Raw genomic sequence first — 22015 nt, 5'->3', positions numbered from 1 at the left:
CGCGGCTGCGGCCGATTTAAATACCCTCCGCCCGCGGCGCGCTCCCTCCGCCGTCCGCGCCCCGCGCCACGGTCGCGCGGTGGAACAGATTGCGACGGCGTCTGAGATGACGTCGGTGTGATGGCTCTGTCCGCCGTGGTCGTCACAACTATACGTTTGCTCGATTTACTCTTGATTAACCCGATCGCTGGTTCCCAAGCCTTGCTAAGATTATAGCCACAGTCACGGTTTATGAGGTCGTCATTGGTGCGAATTTCGATGGCCTCTCTAACAACGCTGTCCCAGTATCTCGACGTCTGTACCACAATCCTCGTGCGGTCATACTCCATGGCGTGATTTTCCGACAAACAATGTTCAGCGACCGCCGACTTGCTCGGATACATCAGTCGAGTGTGCCTCTGGTGTTCACGGCATCGATCCTCGACGGTACGCATCGTCTGACCAATATACGACTTGCCACATTGACACGGAATCTGGTACACGCCGGCCTTCCTCAAACCGAGGTCATCTTTGGCGCTCCCCACCAGTGCACGAGTTTTATTTGGAGGAAAAAACACAGTTCCGACCCGGTGTTTCTTCAGAATGCGGGCGATTTTCCCCGAGAGCGCGCCTGTGTATGGAATAAATGCAGTGCCTACCTCCTCCCTCGTGACTTCATCTATCTCAACAGGTTGTGCTGCAATGGTTGGGCGGAGAGCACGTTGAATCTGCCACTCTGAGTACCCATTTTTTCGAAATACAGTTCTCAGATGTTCCAATTCCTGGGGTAGACTCTCTGCGTCAGAGATAGTGCGCGCCCTATGTACTAGAGTTTTAAGTACCCCATTCCTCTGTGAAGGGTGGTGGCAGCCGTCTGCGTGCAAATACAGATCAGTGTGCGTAGTCTTCCGAAACACCCAATGACCTAGGGTGCCGTCAGCCCTTCTCTTGACCAAGACGTCAAGGAAAGGTAATTTACCCTCCGTTTCAGTCTTCATAGTGAATTTGATGTTGGGGTGTATGGAGTTTAGATGTGTGAGGAAGTCAAGGAGTGTATCCATACCATGTGGCCAGATGACGAACGTGTCGTCCACGTAACGGAAAAAGCAAGTAGGTTTCCATACGGATGACGACAGGGCTTCCTCCTCGAAGTTCTCCATGTACAAATGCGCTACCACCGGTGAGAGTGGGCTACCCATGGCGACTCCCTCCGTTTGTTCGTAGTATTCTCCATTAAAAAGAAAATACGTGGAAGTCAAGACATGCCTAAAAAGTTCAGTGGTCTTCTCGTCAAACTTCTGACTGATAAATTCTAGTGACTCTCGCAGGGGTACCCTCGTAAACAAGGAAACGACATCAAAACTCACCATGATATTTGACTCATCCAACCTGAAGCTATCAAGGCGTTTAACAAAATCCACGGAATTACGGATGTGATGAGGGCATTTACCCACATAAGGACTTAATATTCCCGTCAGGTATTTGGCCAACAAATATGTAGGTGCCCTGATGTTGCTGACAATGGGGCGTAGTGGTACCCCCTCTTTGTGAACCTTCGGGAGTCCATATAGTCTGGGCGGTACCGGACCTTGGGGTAACAATTTCTTAGCGTCACCCTCCGGTAAATCTGCGTCCTTGAGAAGCGCCCTCGTCTTGTTCTCCACCTTCTTTGTAGGGTCAACGCTGATCTTCCGGTAGGAATCGTCATTTAGCAGGCTCTGCATCTTATCAGTGTAGTCCTTATGGGAGACAACAACTGTAGCATTGCCTTTGTCAGCCGGTAAGACAACAATTTCAGAGCGCTCCCTCAGATCACGAATGGCCGACCTCTCTTTACTGCTGATATTTGACTTCGTCGGCTTGGATTTCGTCAACGCACGACAAGTTTCACGACGTATTTCCTCGGCTGATTCTGGCGGAAGTCGAGCTGCAACCTGTTCAACAGCACTAACAATTTCTGCGACCGGAGTGAACTTGGGGGTGGGAGCGAAGTTGAGACCTTTCTGCAAAACCGAGACCGCATCATCACTCAACACCATGCCACTCAAATTGATGACAGTCTTGCACGGAACCTGCAGAGATGGTTTGTCAAGGAGACGTGAGAACTTAGCTGTTTGATGTCCCGCAGCCTTCTTATGGGCGGAATCAGCTGACACCCAGGTGATACCATCAATCCAATCCCAGGAACAAGAAGTGAACTTACTAGCCAGTTGCAAATGTAGTTTGAGTAATTCCTGTGAGATAAACTCAAGGCTCCGGCGGGTGAATTGCCCTCTCTCACGTACCAATGCGAGGCTGGCTCGTTTCTTGATTCTCTTAGCTACTGCAGAATCGATGTGATGCATAACCTTAGCAAAATTTGGAACAACATTCTCGGAACGACATCTCTTTAGAAAGGCAAGAGTACTTAGCAAACGACATCTACGGTGGCGCAACTTTTCAAATTTCTTCATGCTGCGATACATCTCCTCCCCGTAAAGGTGTATGATGTGATTCTTGAGTTTCTCCCGGCGTATTTGATAATCAAAATAACCACGGGTGTGCTGCCGGTCTATAGTGTCCAACGGGCACAATATGTCACGAGGGAGGAGGTAGGCACTGCATTTATTCCATACACAGGCGCGCTCTCGGGGAAAATCGCCCGCATTCTGAAGAAACACCGGGTCGGAACTGTGTTTTTTCCTCCAAATAAAACTCGTGCACTGTTGGGAAGCCAAAGATGACCTCGGTTTGAGGAAGGCCGGCGTGTACTAGATTCCGTGTCAATGTGGCAAGTCGTATATTGGTCAGACGATGCGTACCGTCGAGGATCGATGCAGTGAACACCAGAGGCACACTCGACTGATGTATCCGAGCAAGTCGGCGGTCGCTGAACATTGTTTGTCGGAAAATCACGCCATGGAGTATGACCGCACGAGGATTGTGGTACAGACGTCGAGATACTGGGACAGCGTTGTTAGAGAGGCCATCGAAATTCGCACCAATGACGACCTCATAAACCGTGACTGTGGCTATAATCTTAGCAAGGCTTGGGAACCAGCGATCGGGTTAATCAAGAGTAAATCGAGCAAACGTATAGTTGTGACGACCACGGCGGACAGAGCCATCACACCGACGTCATCTCAGACGCCGTCGCAATCTGTTCCACCGCGCGACCGTGGCGCGGGGCGCGGACGGCGGAGGGAGCGCGCCGCGGGCGGAGGGTATTTAAATCGGCCGCAGCCGCGACCGAACCCAGTTCCCTCTGAGCAGCTATAGCGTACGGATCTCCGTGCCGGCACGTTCACAGGAGCTCAGTCCGTCAGTTCACCTGATGATGGCGACATGTATGATCGCCGAAATATTGTGCCCGTTGGACACTATAGACCGTTAGCACACCCGTGGATATTTTGATTATCATCAATCTCTTTGTGCATATCTGTAGAACAGGTGTGTTTGTATTTGTTTCTCAGTTCAATTTGGCTTGAGTTTATAGTCTGATGTTAAGCTGATAAAGGAATCCTTTTCTACACACACACACACACACACACTGGCCATTAAAATTGCTACATCACGAAGATGACGTGCTGCAGACGCGAAATTTAACCGACAGGAAGAACATGCTGTGATATGTAAATGATAAGCTTTTCAGAGCATTCACACAAGGTTGGCGTCGGTGGCGACTCCTACAACGTGCTGACATGAGGAAAGTTTCCAACCGATTTCTCATACACAAACAGCAAGTCGACCGGCGTTGCCTGGTCAAACGTTGTTGTGATGCCTCGTTTCCGACTTTGATAAAGGTCGGATTGTAGCCTATCGCGATTGCTGTTTATCGTATCGCGACGTTGCTGCTGGCGTTGGTCGAGATCCAATGACTGTTAGCAGAATATGGAATCGGTGGGTTCAGGAGGGTAATACGGAACGCCGTGCTGGATCCCAGCGGCCTTGTATCACTAGCAGTCGAGATGACAGGCATCTTATCCGCATGGCTGTAACGGATCGTGCAGCCACGTCTCGATCCCTGAGTCAACAGATGGGGACGTTTACAAGACAACAACCATCTGCACGAACAGTTCGACGAAGTTTGCAGCAGCTTGGACTATCAGCTCGGACACCGTGGCTGCGGTTACCCTTGACACTGCATCGCAGACAGGAGCGCCTGCGATGGTGACTCGACGACGAACCTGGGTGCACGAATGGCAAAACGTCATTTTTTCGAATGAATCGGGGTTTCGTTTACAGCATCGTGATGGTCGCATCCGTGTTTGGCGACCTCGCGGTGAACGCACATTGAAAGCGTGTATTCGTCATCGCCATACTGGTGTATCACCCGGCGTGATGGTATGGGGTGCCATTGGTTACACGTCTCGGTCACCGCTTGTTCCCATTGACGGCACTTTGAACAGTGGACGTTACATTTCAGATGAACTACGACCCGTGGCTTCGATCCCTGCGAAACCCTACATTTCAGCAGGATAATGCAAGGCCGCATGTGGCAGGTCCTGTACAGGCCTTTCTGGATAGAGAAAATGTCCGACTGCTGCCCTGGCCAGCACATTCTCGGGATCTCTCACCAACTGGAAACGTCTGGTCAATGGTGGCCGAGCAACTGGCTCGTGACAATACGCCAGTCGCTACTCTCGGTGAACTGTGGTATCGTGTTGACGCCATCCAAGCTCTGTTTGACTCAATGCCCAGGAGTATCAAGGCCGTTAATACGGCCAGAGTTGGTTTTTCTGGGTACTGATTTCTCAGGGTCTATGCACCCAAATTGCGTGAAAATGTAATCACATATCAGTTCTAGTATAATATAATTGTCCAATGAATACCGATTTATTGTCTGCATTTCTTCTTGGTGTAGCAATTTTAATGGCCAGTAATATATATATATATATATATATATATATATATATATATATATATATATATAGTTTTACAAATTCAGTAGCTTAAACTTTCACACAGATTCTCTTTAAAATTGCAGTATTGCCAGGCAGTGATGATGAGCCTCAGTGGCTGGACAGCAGTGGTTAAGATAGGCTCTTGTCAACCTATGACCAGACGTTTTCAGTGGGTGGCTTAATTGTAGAATGTCCTCGCCATGGCAACTGTCCAACATTCACTGTGTCAAGGAGGATCTGGACAGCACAGGTAACGTGTGAACTTGCATTATCTTGTTGAAAGATAACCTCACAGAGACCTCAAGGGTAGGGTGCAGCGACTGGCCTTAATGCATCAGAAATGTAACATCAGTTATTGCCTTACATGCAGCATCTAAATGGATTTGCTGCTTTGTGCAGCTGTGCTAAAATACCACTCATCTGCACAGATAAGCATGTAACACACCTCATACCAATTTCATCGTCTAACCCAATTGTAGATTACACAGCTTTCATTTTCAAAAAATGTAAAGTAACTGGCATAGGTATGTGTCGTATAATTTAGTTCCTAACATTAGTAAAAAGTGTTTATCGGTATCTATACATACGCTATCTCCAGTTCGAAGTTTGCTGCATATCATATTCATGGTTGTTGTAATTTTAATGTCCAGCGTTCTGGCGCATGTTTTGTGGCATAAAAATTTTGCTTCTTGAGATAGGATATTATTATTATTGTCATTATTACATCAGTTTGCAACAAACCAGTCCTTTTACATGCAAAATGTTTTCCCTGTAGGTATTGCCACGCTAGGAAATCATCACCACATTCAGCACATACAGCACAACGCGGCTCAAACGTGAACTACTGTCTTGAGATGAACCTGCTGCTTTGAAACCAGTACCATTAATGCCAATATTTTTTCCCACTAAAGATCAATATTTACAGCAACTGACTGGAGTTTTTACTTTATTGTGTGAATTAACCTGCATTTTCACACAGCTACAGTCTCTCCTGTCTTCTTGAAATGGTGATCAGCCAATAATAATGAGAAGGTCAACTCTTAAATATTATAATGCCTTCCCTAGTTGTTCCATGAAGTAAAAACAATAATTAGCTAATGTTTGTGGACTACTATTGCTACTAATGGATATGTCACCAGTTTGTTTACCATCATGGACACAACTTCTCTTGTCATTTCTTTTGCCCATTTCTTCCAATTGTGTGTGCGTGTGGTTACATGTGAGGTCAGATGGGCAGTACAGTGTGATGAGTTTCATCACCATGGTGGAGAGGGGAGGAGGGTAGCCATGGCAGCTACAGTCATTGTGGCTGTGGCGGACACAGCAGCCCTGCCACTGCAGGCAGAGCTCACCCTAGGCGGAGCCTCACATCACGCCGACATGGCCGCCAGAGCAGGCACTGCTCCAGGGAAGGAGCTGGCCATTTTGGGAGGCAGAAGGAGTGGGACCAGCTCACTGTCTGGCCATGGGAATTTCACGTCCTTTCTGTTAGCATCTGGGCTGTAATTTGCTCAGTACTATACTCAGTCACCAATTTTATTTAATTTCAGCATTATGACTCTCGTGTATGTATTCAAATATCACCCAGAAACAAACCCAGTCTGTCCAACTGTATTACGCAATAGCATTGAACTGCAGCATTAACTTCCTACAACTTGCAACAGAGATGTGATTGCAAAGCACTAGTATATACACTCCTGGAAATGGAAAAAAGAACACATTGACACCGGTGTGTCAGACCCACCATACTTGCTCCGGACACTGCAAGAGGGCTGTACAAGCAATGATCACACGCACGGCACAGCGGACACACCAGGAACCGCGGCGTTGGCCGTCGAATGGCGCTAGCTGTGCAGCATTTGTGCACCGCCGCCGTCAGTGTCAGCCAGTTTGCCGTGGCATACGGAGCTCCATCGCAGTCTTTAACACTGGTAGCATGCCGCGACAGCGTGGACGTGAACCGTATGTGCAGCTGAGGGACTTTGAGCGAGGGCGTATAGTGGGCATGCGGGAGGCCACGTGGACGTACCGCCGAATTGCTCAACACGTGGGGCGTGAGGTCTCCACAGTACATCGATGTTGTCGCCAGTGGTCCGCGGAAGGTGCACGTGCCCGTCGACCTGGGACCGGACCGCAGCGACGCACGGATGCACGCCAAGACCGTAGGATCCTACGCAGTGCCGTAGGGGACCGCACCGCCACTTCCCAGCAAATTAGGGACACTGTTGCTCCTGGGGTATCGGCGAGGACCATTCGCAACCGTCTCCATGAAGCTGGGCTACGGTCCCGCCCACCGTTAGGCCGTCTTCCGCTCACGCCCCAACATCGTGCAGCCCGCCTCCAGTGGTGTCGCGACAGGCGTGAATGGAGGGACGAATGGAGACGTGTCGTCTTCAGCGATGAGAGTCGCTTCTGCCTTGGTGCCAATGATGGTCGTATGCGTGTTTGGCGCCGTGCAGGTGAGCGCCACAATCAGGACTGCATACGACCGAGGCACACAGGGCCAACACCCGGCATCATGGTGTGGGGAGCGATCTCCTACACTGGCCGTACACCACTGGTGATCGTCGAGGGGACACTGAATAGTGCACGGTACATCCAAACCGTCATCGAACCCATCGTTCTACCATTCCTAGACCGGCAAGGGAACTTGCTGTTCCAACAGGACAATGCACGTCCGCATGTATCCCGTGCCACCCAACGTGCTCTAGAAGGTGTAAGTCAACTACCCTGGCCAGCAAGATCTCCGGATCTGTTCCCCATTGAGCATGTTTGGGACTGGATGAAGCGTCGTCTCACGCGGTCTGCACGTCCAGCACGAACGCTGGTCCAGCTGAGGCGCCAGGTGGAAATGGCATGGCAAGCCGTTCCACAGGACTACATCCAGCATCTCTACGATCGTCTCCATGGGAGAATAGCAGCCTGCATTGCTGCGAAAGGTGGATATACACTGTACTAGTGCCGACATTGTGCATGCTCTGTTGCCTGTGTCTATGTGCCTGTGGTTCTGTCAGTGTGATCATGTGATGAATCGGACCCCAGGAATGTGTCAATAAAGTTTCCCCTTCCTGGGACAATGAATTCACGGTGTTCTTAATTCAATTTCCAGGAGTGTATATATAAAATTCGCAATACATGGGTGAATGCCTGGCAGAAGAAGCATTGTAGCGATGTTATCCAGTTCTTGTGCTGTTCTATACCAATGGAGCGAGAAAAGACTGTCTGGTCAACTTGACACATGTTTTCGTACCTCTCTAATCTTATTATTGTGATCCTATGAGAGACATATCGAGCAGCAGAGTTGTTTCACTGCTTTAATTGCGTAATAGATCTATAAACATAACCAACAGAGCTTAGTGAGAAAACTGTCATCTTTCTAGAATTCCCATTCACATTCACCAGTGATTAGCAGTACACTTTAATATGAGATATACTGAACCCTTATAGTCACAGCAGTGCTTCCCTTAACTCCTTCAGCCTACACTGACCCGTGGATGATCGTATGCCATTCCAAGAAGTTATTATGAGCTTTTGATTTTGATTTTGTAACAAGCTTCTCGAACATGAGGTGCCAAAGGTTGTGCTGAATAATTCAGAATCTGTCTGGGGAAAAAATTGAAAGGGAGTCCCAAAGCGTTCAATTTGGCATCCACTCCTATTTCTTATATTCGTGAATGACCTTCCACATAACATTCAACAAGCAAAACTGGTACTTTTTGTAGACTGTGGTAATGTTACTACAAATCCCATTAGAGAAAAAGATACAGAAGAGTTAGTAAATGATATTTCCCAAAGAATTATTAAGTGATTGTCTGAAGATGGAGTGTCTCTAATTTTTGAGACAACGCACTACGTTCAGTTCTGTACAACAAATGGAGTCCTACCAACAACTGATATAGCACATGAGCAGGAGTCAGTAAGCGGGGTAAAGTGCTCCAAACTTTTTGGGTGTACATATTGATGAAAACAGGAACTGGAAGAAGTGTATTACTGAGCTTCTCAAACAATTAACTTCAGCTACTTTTTTTCTTTATATAATTGCTAATGTTGGAAACAAATGTATGAACCTGCTGACATATTTTACATACTTCCACCGGCAATGTCGTGCAGAATTATTTTCTGGGGTTACTCATCACATAAGAAGAAAGTATTGATTGCATAAAAGCGAGCAATAAGAATAATATGTTATGTAAAACTGCGGACGTCATGTAGGTACCCCTTGTAGGTGTTGGGCATTCTAATTGCACCGTCACAATACATATTTTCGTTAAAGAAATTCGTCATAAATAATTCATCACAATTTGAGGACAGTCATGTCTATGCTTACAACACTAGAGGGAAAAATGACCTTTGATGTCCATTGTTAAATCTAGCAGTAGCACAGAGAAGAGCTGAATACGCAGCGATAACGATTTTTGATCATTTTTCCAGTAACTTAAAACGTCTGTCAGGTAGCGAACAAGCTTCAAATGTAATTAAAAATCATATCTCATGGAACCTCCTTTTATTCCATTGACAAATTTCTTCTTAAAATCTAGTAGGCAGTAAAAAAAGTCTTGTTTTTAAGTGTAGGTGGATGAGTGGAAATGAAATGATAATATATTCATCAATGTTAACAATACTCTTGTTTACATAATATGTAAACGGACTCATTCCACATCATTTTAAGAAAAGAATAGTTCAAATAATCTATGGAACATGTAACTAAGGAACTAACCAGTTAAAGAGAAGTTTAAGATGGGGAATAAGTGTGTCACTCTTTACTAGCAGCAGGAAGATTGTAGTACGCTTCAGCACGATTGAAGTAGGGCAGTAATCTATCGAGAATGTTCAGTTTCTCATGTTGCTATGCTGTGAATCAGGACTTGTAGAAACATTTAGGTGTAGTAAAGCGTCTGACTATTGCAACATCATTCGATCTATCACTTCTCACAGTAAACATTATGCAATGCAAACACCTTGGAGCTGATAGGTGTACATGGCATCAACACAGCCGAACAGCCCCAGCCTTCTCGCTCCTCTCATGAGATGCTGTCACAAGTAGGCAGCCTTCCATTAGTGTCGATCGTCGCACTGCAGAAGATTAAAACTCAGCGTCCGACGAGCATATAACACCGACTGGTGCCTGGAATGACAGCGTCAACGAATGTCTACATTGAACTGTGTTTATTAGCAGTTACGTTAGTTATAAAAGTCGTGGAAGAGTGAAGTTTTTCGTACATTCAGAAACTGTTTTCGCTTTCAAGCAGTCCATTTCAATTTGCAGCCGTTAGTTATGTTACACTGCTTGTGTACAACAGATCGTTATTAAGCTTTTGGCATCATGCCTTTCAGCACACGATATCTTGACAATGTATTTAGCAGGTGGCATTCTTGCTGTACACACAAAGATGTGCTCCGTAGCGCACAGACACTGTGATGTGCGCATTTTGCATCCTGGCAAGCGAGTGCGTGGGATTTGTTCTGCCGCGAGGGGTTAGCCGAGCGGTGTGAGGCGCTGCAGCCATGGACTGTGTGGCTGGTCCCAGCGGAGGTTCGAGTCCTCCCTCGGGCATGGGTGTGTGTGTTTTGTCCTTAGGATAATTTAGGTTAGGTAGTGTGTAAGCTTATGGACTGATGACCTTAGCAGTTAAGTCCCATAAGATATCACACACATTTGAACATTTTTTTGATTTGTTCTGGAGGAGGTGCACGTCACAGACATCTCTAGTTGTTAGGTTGCACTGCTACTGCCGACAATAAGACAGATATAAATAGCGTCACACTGCAAGTTAGCAGGTGGCAGCCGTCTCAGACGACGAGCCGTAAGCGCTCGGAAGTAAACAGCACTGGCGAGGTGTTACGAGTTGTTTGGAATGCAGTGCAGTCTCACCATAATTTCCGGATTGTGTCTTGTTGTATAGTGTTGTTACAAATATCTTGTTTTGTAGAGTTTTCATTCGTTTCGTGTGTTGCATGATTTAGAACCTACGAGTGAAAATTAGTGGTGTGTTTATAGCCTAGTGCTAACTTCTGCTCACCGTATAATGCTGTTTTGGATTCATTACAGCGTTTTAAATAATTTCCTAATAGATTCGTTTTAAGAGTGTCGCTAGAGAATATCGTGCTTTTATAGTTTTCATTCACTTCAGGTCTGGTACAAACTACCTTTAACAAACTTCCATCGTACTATTCTACGTCTGCCTGACACCTGAAAGTTAGCTGCGTAAGTCACACAGAGATAAGTTTTATTGATTATTATTTTATTACAGTTGAAGTGTTTTGTAGTGCTCTTTAGTTTATTCTAAGTGTAGCATCATGTGTGACAGATGTGTATGTTGCTAAAGGTTAACTCTTATGGGACAAATATGTCAGCACTGTAGGTTGGTGTTTCATTGCGGAGAATGGAGCGGGGAAGCTAAAACAGTGTCAGATTCTGCTCTTCCATGGACTTGTAGATTATGTAGTCGAGACAAGAAAATAGTGGAATAGAGAAAAAAGATTTATGTCCTCCAGGTAGAATTATAAATGCAATATTTTGAATTTAATAGGCTGAAGGGGGAAACAGACAATGGGAGCTGGGAGAATGTGACATGTAATAGGTAAAAGCAGAAAACCTCAGAAATTATACTTCAAATTGTGGTTAGAAGTCAGTTTGACTTGTTACCTGAATCAGGGGAAAAGCCTCAAGCAGTGTGCAGCAGACTAATAGGAACGACTTTAAGGCTAGGTAAGTAGAAAAGTCACATAGAAGGAAAGGTTCTTGCTACTGGGGAGCAGTCATGGTCTAGGTGCAAGCCACTTGCTACAGGAAAAGCTACTCATAGAACACCAGGTCACAAGCATCGTGAAACCTGGTGCCAAGCTTAGCCAGGTGACAGAGAACATAGGGACCTTGTGAGGAGATTTTGGTGATGAGGGTAAGATATTTATTGTAGGAGGATCAGGAAATGGTTTGGCCAACAGCTTAGGACAACATTAGAGGTGACCTGGAGGATATGGGAGCAGAAACAGCACACACTCCTGCGTGTTTGTCGAAGTTTTGCAGCGACGTGACCAGCTCTGGGTAAGGACAGCTGTTAGTCGTGTGAACAGAGAGGTGAGCGAGTTGCTGTCGACTGAAACAGAGTCTAATATCTGTGCTGTGTCTGTTACTACGATTCCGAGATGAGGATACATTAACCATGGCCTGCACCTAAACAGCAGGGGGAAGGAAAGACTAGCTAAGTGCCTTGCAGAAAGTGTAAGCTGGGCCACAAGCACACTGGACAAAATCCCTATGATTACTCGAATCAAAGGGGCCCTTTTTCACATTAGTTACAGACAATGTGTATTGAAAGAAATCAGAGCAGTGCAAGACCACAATACATGTATTAGTTTCCAGAAACAGAAAACTAATTTGTTTCATTAGAACATTAGAGAGTTAAAAAACAAGATAAATGAGCTTATTGTACGCCTAGAAGATGTGCAAAATTTTGAAGAGATAGATGTTCCGAGATTCTTTGAATACAAACTACAGGGACAGAACATTTAAATATCATGGGCTATAGAATTGCATTATTTTCGTGTGGAGTTAACATGTAAAGAAAAAGAGTTACAAAAGTAAGAGTTGGATACAAAGTAAAAATTGTTGAAACAAGTAGATTTTGTGTTGATTAGAACCTAGAAGCACGTGCTTGTGAGTTGTTGCTGCAGAGTATTTCTGTAGTAATTGTAGTAATTGTAATAGTCTAGAGATCACATCTAGGACACTTTCAGCTGCTTATGAGAAATGTAGATGTGTTATTGAACTACCTGTCACGCAAGAAGAAACAGTTAGTAGTTTGTGGATATTTCAATACAGATTTCTTAAAAATGCGGGAAGGAAAAATGAATCTGAGTGTGGTATTTCACTGTTTGCTGGAAATTGCCTTAAATAATTAATTATGACGCATTATGCTCCTAACATGCTTTCTTTCTTCTTCACGTTCAGCATTTTTTATAAAAACAGAAATGAAATTCAAATAAAACGCTCGATTCGAGTCGTGTGATGCCTGTGATGACAGTGACTAGCTCGCTGCTTCTACTGTAGTAATGCTTATTCGCAGTGATACTTTGTTTTGGAATTTACGATTCGGAAAATTGGTCACAAATGGTGTGTAGTGCCGTACTGTACAAATACATCGGTAAAAGCTCCTAAAAAGTTATTTTTGAATGTTCCAGAGAATGGGAAGATGCTTAAAATTTGGTTGCCCTGTACCAGCAAATTGCCACCACGTCGACGCACAAATTCACTAACTTAATAAAACATGTGTTGCACTGCAAAGTTGACATTGACTTGCCTCCGAAACATGCTGTACCACAGTTACAACGAAGGAAAGCATCATTCAGCGAAATAAAACTCCTAGTGAAAATTATCGCTTTATCCAGCTACACATCAAGTCTTCGGTAGTTCAGTTGTTAAAGCGGTAAACCGTCGAATTTTATAAGATGATGTCCATAAATCGCTCTTTCGAATCTAGTCCGAAAAAGCATTTTAACTTATTTGTAAAACGACTCGATAGTCCTCTCATATGAAAACCAAATCACAGTGATAAAACTTCACCCCACCGATCAGTAACAGAATATTATTGTATTTTCCTTGCTGTTTACATTCTCTTACATTTGCAATCGCTGTTCACACACATAACGTTCAAAAAAAATATTTTCTGGGTAATATGACCACAAACTTTTTACTTTATTAGAAACAATGATTTATCTTCACGTTGTTCAGCGAGGGTCCTTATTGTTTTTGAGTGTTGCAGTTTCATCCTCTTACGTAAACATAAGTAAGTCTGCTACAGATACTAACGTTAGTTTACACTCACCTTAGGTTTCTGTAAACTGCATGTTGTACACGTTTTATATCTCTCTGTATAACCTCATCGTCTGCACCTCGTTGTACTGTGGGCGTATTGTGGTATCTTCACTACTAGCAATGCTTTCCAAAAAAGTGAATTGTTTGTTAGCAAAGACAATGCATTTGTCCTCTGTTGCCCATATCTCAGGCTAAAACAAATGTGTAACTATATATAATACATCCCACAATCGAAACAACTGCTACAATCAGTTCTTGATAACGCTATTTTCATTTTTCGTGTAAATCATTAAAAAATATATCACCCTTCCAGGATTCGAACATGTGACCCATTCAGCTACAGTAGCACGCTCGGACCACTGTGCCATCTTATTCTTTTTTTAAATATCATTTTATTCATTATTGTTCGTGGTCTGACTGAACACGCTGAGCTACCATTCCGACTGCCATTGAATGCCTGATGAATGTGATAGCTCTGCTCAGTGTCTTTTACACAGGGAATCAGCAGTAAGTTTCGCCCACAGTAGTTTTATTGTGTTTAGCATCTTAGCTCATGACTGAAAGTTGACAATCTAGTTATAATTTACACACCCATTTGCAAAAGTACTACAGTTCTTTAGTTTTGAGTGGGTTTAATGACGTTGCAGGGAGTAGGGAAAAAGAATGTCTGTCATAAAACATATCACTGCTCTAAATGGGTGGAGCATAAACACATTAACTTTCGCAAGGCTTCTACAACCAGTATTTACAACATTACTATCTATAGTTGATTAAAAATTTTAATTGCGTTTTCCATCACTAAATAGCCATATTGTTTGCAGAAAAAGTATGTAAAACCGCGTAACTTCGGATAACGCTCCTGTAACACATGTTCAGTTTCATCTTACTCCTAGTGTGTGACATCATCAGCAAATAACAGTGCGATTTCGATCATATGACCAGATCCTGATATTTAATGATTTTTAAGCTTTAATTACACAAAAATAACAGATATTTTCTGAGAATTATATTTAAATATTATAATCAATCAGAATAACCACAATCCAAAGTATATTGTTAACCTAGGAAATTGGCCTATTATTATATGGTTGTTTTAATCTAATTTCTATAGTCAGTTTTCCACCTCGCGTACAGCAAAAGAGTAGGATACTGATAACGTTTTTATAGGCAGTGCTCATGTTGAAACAATTAAAGTGTACCCAGTTGCTCATGTACTATCTGATCATGACAATTAATTGAAATAAATATTGTGGCATCTTACAGCCCTAAATCAGGTTCATACAAAGTAGTGAGGCTTATTAATGAGAAGAGAATACAACGTCTTAAGAGAAATCAAGAAGGGGTAGTATGGGATGAGGCGTATTGCTAATGTCAGATTCAGTTTATCCCATAGTAAATTTGTGTCAATAATTGAAAGTTGCTTTCTGAAAAATTATCCAAACTAGCCATTGAAGGCAAGTAAGCCATAGATAATTAAGGGAATTAAAATCTCTTGTAATAAAAAGAGGGAAATTTGTGTAAAGGTCAGAGTAAGTTAAGATCTCACATTTATTGCATTCTATAAAAAATGCTGTAGTACCTTAAGGAAAGTCCAGAATTATGTATGTTCTGACAGAAGTAAATAATGCAGAGAGTAAGATTACACCTAAATCTGATGTTGCCAAACAGGAGACTTGACAGCCAGTTAGCGCACAAGATTCTATAACAATTAAATAACAATGTTGTGACTGATTATTCACAGGCTGCAAGCACTCTTAACAATCACTTTCAAACGTAGCAGCAAATATAGAAATAATGGTATATTAAAATGTCATTACACAAAACTGTAAAGAACTAGAAGTAGCACCAACACTCTTCACTGAAATTAATACAGTTATAAAAATTCTAAAAAGCGGAAGCTCTTGTGGGGTTGATAGAATTTCAAACTGAATTCTAAAAGGTAGTTCCGACTTAACAAGTAGTGATGTAGCCAATATGTCACTGGAATAGAGAATTTTTTCAGACATTAAAATATGCAATTAATAACCACTTCATAAGAAAACTGAAAAGACAGACGTAAACAATTATTATCACCCAGTTTCTTTATTGACATCATTTCCAAAATATTTGGGAAAGTAATGTATGCTAGAGTACACATGAACTTAAATGGAAACAGTTTACTTAGCATATCACAGTTTGAAATGCAAAAAGGTTGCTCGATTGAGAATGTTATGTGTCCATCGAGTCATCAAGTAGTTCAAGCTTTAACTAATAATACATCGTCTGTCGATATTTTTTGTGATCTCTCTAAGGCCTTCGATTGTGTAGATCACGATAATCTGAAACTTCCTGGCAGATTAAAATTGTGTGCCGGACCGAGACTCGAACTCGGGACCTTTGCCTTTCGCGGCAAGTGTTCTACCATCTGAGCTACCCAAGCACTACTCACGCCCCGTCCTCACAGCTATACTTCTGCCAGTATCTCGTCTCCTGCCTTCCAAACTTTACAGAAGCTCTCCTGCGAACCTTGCAGAAAGAAAGGATATTGTGGAGAAATGGCTTAGCCACAGCCTGGGGGATGTTTCCAGAATGAGATTTTCACTCTGCAGCGCAATGTGCGCTGATATGAAACTTCCTGCCAGATTAAAACCGTGTGCCGGACCGAGACTCGAACTCAGGACCTTTGCCTTTCGCAGGAAAGTGCTCTACCATCTGAGCTACCCAAGCCAGGAAGCCAGGAAAACTAGTTTCAGCTAATTTTGCTCTTCATATAATTTCGAATCTTGGAAAGAAACATATTGACCTCCTGACATATTTTGCATATTTCCACTCCATTACGCCGTGCAGAATAATTTTCTGGGGCAACTCATCTCATAGGAAGTAATGATTGTACAAAAGAGAGTAGTAAGAATAATATGTGCGGTTCAATTGTGGACGCCATGTAGGCAACTCTTGAAGGAGCTAGGCATTTTAGCCATGGCATCACAATACATATTTTTGCCAATGTAATCCATCATAAATAATGATTGACAATTTGAGAAGAGCAGTGATGCAATACCTATAACACTAGATTTAAAAAATGACCTTTATTACCCATTGTGAAATTCACAAGAGGCTCAGAGAGGAGTTCAGCAGTAAAAATGTTTGATCATTTGCCCAGTAATGCAAAACGTCTATCAGGTTGCGAAGCAAGTTTTAAATCTAATTTAAAATCATTTCTCCTGGACAGTTTCTTCTATTGTACTGACGAATTTCTACTCAACAACTGGTAGCTTGTAGAAGTAGGAGTTAGTTTATAAGTGCAGCTGCAAAAGTGGGAATACAATTATAACATGTTCATTAATGTCAACACTGACCAGACGTACATAATCTGTAAACTGACTCATTCCACATCATTTCGATGAAAGAATAATTCAAATGATCTATGGAACATATAACTAACTAACTACCTAGCCAACAAACCACTGTATCGTTGACGTTATTTTTCAGAAATTTCGCAGGTTGTCTTCTCATGTTCGATCATCGAGGGCTTAAGCTTTGTTTTTATTAATAACAGACAATAAAATCTGGATCTTCATTGTCGTATTATGGTCTTGTTGATTCGTTGTTACAGTAATCTTCAGACTTTCACTTTGCATGGACGCAATGCAGTCGGTAATTTCTGAGTCTTCTGCTACCAGTTTGAAATTCTTTTAACTTGACATTTAGATATTATTACGGTCCTCTTGTATGAACTACAATATTCAGCATCAATAACTCCTTTATCGTCATACAAGGGTCACTCCAAAAGAAATGCACACTATATATTTTTTTAAATCCATCCTTTATTTTACATGTTTGAAGGTTTTACAGTGTGTAGATACATCCTTTAGGAACGATATTTTCATTTCTCCAATTAATTTCCATCCCTCTCAACTGTCTTACCCCATCTTGGAACCAGCGTCTGTATACCCGCATGGTAAAATTCTGGATTAACCTGTTGGAACCACTGTTTGGCAGCGTGCACAAGGGAGTCATCATCTTCAAACCTTGTTCCACGAAGAGAGTCTTTCAGTGTCCCAAAGAGATGATAGTCACATGGAGCCAGGTCAGGACTGTAAGGCAGGTGTTTCAGTGTTGTCCATCCGAGTTTTGTGACCGCTTCCATGGTTTTTTGACTGACATGTGGCCGTGCATTGTTGTGCAACAGTAAAACATCCTGCTTTTGCCAATGTGGTCGAACACGGCTCAGTCGAGCTTGAATTTCTTCAGTGTCTTGACATATGCATCAGAATTTATGGTGGTTGCACTTGGCATGATATCCACAAGCAAGAGTCTTTCGGATCGAAAAAGACCGTAGCCATAACTTTTCCAGCAGAAGGTATGGTTTTGAATTTTTGTTTCTTGGGTAAATTTGCATAATGCCACTCCATTGGCTGCCTCTTCATCTCTGGTGAAAAATGATGGAGCCATGTTTCATCACCTGTCACAATTCTTCCAAGAAATTCATCTCCACCACTCTCGTACTGTTCCAAAAGTTCGCTGCATACCGTTTTTCTTGTTTCTTTGTGAGCCACTGTCAACATCCTGGGAACCCACCAGGCACAAAATTTTTTTAACGCCAACACTTTGAGTATTCTGCAAACACTTCCTTCCCCTGTCCCAACGTAGCGTGACAATTCGTTCACTGTGATGCGTCTGTCATCAGTCACCAATTCGTTAACTCTCTGCACATTGTCTGGAGTGTGTGCAGTATGAGGCCTGCCACTGCGAGGACAATCCTCAATATTGCCGTGCCCGCTTTCATCACGTAACCGGCTTGCCTACCGGCTAACTGTACTGCGATCGACAGCAGCATCTCCATACACCTTTTTCAACCTCTTGTGGATGTTTCCCAATGTCTCGTTTTCACAGCACAGGAATTCTATGACAGCACATTGCTTCTCACGAACGTCAAGTGTAGCAGCCATCTTGAAGACATGCTGTGAGGCGCCACTCACGGGAACAGTTTGAACTAAGTGTGAAAACAAGCAGGAAGGATGTATCTACACACTGTAAAACTTTCACACATGCAGAATGAAAACTGTATTTTTACAAAAATTCTTTTTGAGTGAGCGTCGTACATAGCAGCCAGTGGTATTAGTAGGTGCTCAGCTGTACACACAATGGTTATCTATGTTCATTTAATTCGTAACTGTCACTTCAACAATTTTTCCACAATTAATGAAACATCACTGTGTCAAAAGCTAACAGAAAATCAGCTTACATTAAAAAAACTTCCATACATTTTTTTACCAAAATTTGTGAAGTAAGATCACACAAAATACCATAGCGCACTTTCCCTAAATTCAGAGATGCTATTCTGAAGACTCATTTCACTCGCATTATGTTTCAAACTTAATTTATTCAGGAAGGTGGTCTTCAAGCATGAATTAAAATATTCTGAGCAACTTCTCACATTTTTTAAAATATTTATTACATACACGTCTTTACACGTCAACAAGATTGTCATGTCTAAAACAGTACTTCAATACTCAATAATTTTCATCTAAGTGAGGCTAAGGACAAATGTGAACTTATTATCTTTCATCATTTTACAATTCTTATCACATTCTATTTGCTTGTTTTCATTGTTAGCACAGGGTGTGGCGACTTGCCTTGAGATGTTTTCTATGCAAAACGGCTGTCAACTCGGTGCCGAAGGTGTCCAGTGATGTTTCTTTTTTTTTTTTTTTTTTTGTCTGGACATGAAGACAGGTCCTTCCGTATCTGCCAAGCCCCACGCTAGAAACAGGAAACATAACAAATAAAACACTTTTGAAAATCTTCAGTAGCACATCTTTATCAGTGGCTTAGCCTACCCTAAAACTTGTAGGATACTTACAATTACAGGTAGAATATCATAATGCATTGAAAACTGTGTAAGATTGTTTTGTATGTTACTACGGCTTCAGCTGATCCATCCATGAGTTGAGAGTTCACTGCGTTGTGCATGTTTTCTAGTTAAACATTTACTGGAGGCTTTTATAAATAGCCCATTGTTCCCACATGGTAGCTGACAGGGCGACAGGCATTCATGGGTGTCGTAAGAGCATGGCAGTAATGCATGCCTCAGCTGTGAAACTGTGTGTTGTTTCGGGCACTGTACAGTTTTTATTTAAGGAAACTTCTCTTAATAATATGCCTCGTGACTACATACGATGAACTGGAACAATTATGGTTTGTGCAGAGAGAGAAGTGGTGTCGTTATTTGTATAATTTCAATTTTATGTGTATAGGCCGAAGCAGCGACTGAAAATTTGTACCAAGGCTGTGAATCGAACCCAGGTCTCCTGATTACTAGGCAGGTGCGTTAGCCACTAAGCCACCTTGGCACAGTGGTTGGCACAACTGCACGGATTACCCCGGCATGCCTCTCTCCTCGATCCATATTCTCACTGCTGCCCCAGTCTACTTTAAATTCCTCATCACACATAGACGGAATTGGCGAGGTTCTCAATTCTCTGGAATAGCACCCCAGCATCGGACGTAATAGGGGAATCAGCATGAAACCAAAATGCAGGTACTTATGCAGATGAAGTGACACAATGTCAGTGACTTTCCTGGTATCATACAGATATAAGTTTTTGTTTATAGAGTGAAGTAGCGAGTCAGAATTCGTACCAAGGCTAGAAATTTAACCCGTGTGTCCTGTTTACTAGTCAAATGTGTTAGCCAGTAGCTTTGAGCTGGCCTTCAGTCTGCACACATAAAATCATGTTTGTATAATAAGTCACTGACAGTGTCATTTCATTTGTATAAGTACGTGTATTTGGGTTTCGTGCTGGATCCCCCATCGATTCTGAGGTGCTATTCCAGAGCATCGTTCATGTGTAATGGGTAAATTGAAGTGGACTGAGGGGGGAGTGAGAAATGGGATCCTTGAGGGAGGCATGCCGAGGTAATCCTAGCAGTTGTGCTAACTACTGTGCCAGGGTGGCTTAGTGGCTAATGCACCTCCCTAGTAAGCAGGAGACCCAGGTTCGATTCCTGGCCTTGGTACAAATTCGCAGTCACTGGTTCAGTCTGTAGATTTAAAATCATATATGTACGAGATCAGTAAAGCCTCTGAAACTGTGTCACTGCAATTTCAATTTTTTTGGAATAAAATGTATCCTTTGCTTACAGACTATTCTGCAAAAAATAAATAGCATTGTTACGCATGCATTTTATTTGATGGGTCTGCGACTGTAAAAGAAAGGTCATCAGCTTCTCTAAGAGTATATGTGACCAACAATTTTGATGCAAAAACCGAGAAACACTAAAATTCAAGAAGGCCCCTTCAGAACCAACAGTTTTTAGTTGTTGGGTCAAGCACAAACCGAACATTCGATTTCTGAAGATTCGTATTCCAGAACTTAATGTTGTTGTTTGTTTCCTGGACAAGCAAGAACTTGCATTCAGAGAACACTTTGAAGGTGAAAGTCCCGACAACAAAAGGAATGCCCTTGGAACTTTTGTCTCCACATGAACAGTTTATTCGTGATCATTTGCAGTGGATTCAAATTAACACCAAGCACAATTCAGAACTAATTAAGTGGATCAGTTACCGATGTAATTAATGATCACATTGAAGGATAGTTCCGGTCATGTGTGTTTGTTGGAGTGCAAGCAGATGCACCCTGGATGTCTCTTCTAAGTCACAAATGAGGATTATTCTGGGATTTGATAGAGAAGGCGGTCCTACAGAGAGATTTATTGGTTTTCACAATATTTCTAGTGAAAAAACTGCCAAGTTGTTATCAAAAATTGTATTTTTTGCACCTGATGTTTGGGTAATTACTGATAAAATAGCGAGCCGAACATGTAACAGAGCTTCAGTAATGGTAAGTAAACATGTAGGTGTCCAAAATATTGTTAAACAGAAATATCCATCAGCTATATGTTTTCATAAACTTTATCTACTGATACTGCAGTGTTTTAAAAATATTAAAGCAGTTAGGCCTTTAAGTTACAATCTTTTAGCATTCTATTCATTTTCAGCATGCCATAGATGATAACATAACTCTTAGAAAATAAAGGATTCAGATTGTCTTAAACATGTACTACCCGCCATAATTTCCACTACCGAACTATTTAGACGATATGTCTTAAACACCATGAGGTGAAAGACATTTCCAAAATGTCACCACAGATGATTAAGAATGGGATTCAGAGTCGTTCAACAGTGCTTCTAGCTTGCTTAGCATTCTTGATAAAATTATATTCCTGTTCCTGCTATGCCTTTACAAAGGAATGTTTGTATATGTTGACCATTTCTGCATTGCATTGACACATCTTCAGAAATAACTTTTCTGGTACCGAACTCTCCAGAGTTGTTCCTGACTTCCTTGTAGCCTTT

At 42.6% G+C, this 22015-nt stretch overlaps 1 non-coding gene across 1 annotated transcript; it reads left to right on the top strand.

Moving 5' to 3' along the window:
• The first annotated feature begins 20604 nt into the window (after positions 1–20604).
• On the top strand, positions 20605–20676 carry Trnat-agu (transfer RNA threonine (anticodon AGU)). Its single transcript has one exon. It is a non-coding gene; the product is annotated as a tRNA-Thr (tRNA).
• The last annotated feature ends 1339 nt before the right edge of the window (positions 20677–22015 follow it).

The sequence above is a fragment of the Schistocerca nitens genome, chromosome 11 (genome assembly GCF_023898315.1).
Source record: "Schistocerca nitens isolate TAMUIC-IGC-003100 chromosome 11, iqSchNite1.1, whole genome shotgun sequence".
NCBI lineage: Eukaryota > Metazoa > Arthropoda > Insecta > Orthoptera > Acrididae > Schistocerca > Schistocerca nitens.
This window is presented reverse-complemented; position numbering and strand designations above follow the sequence as displayed.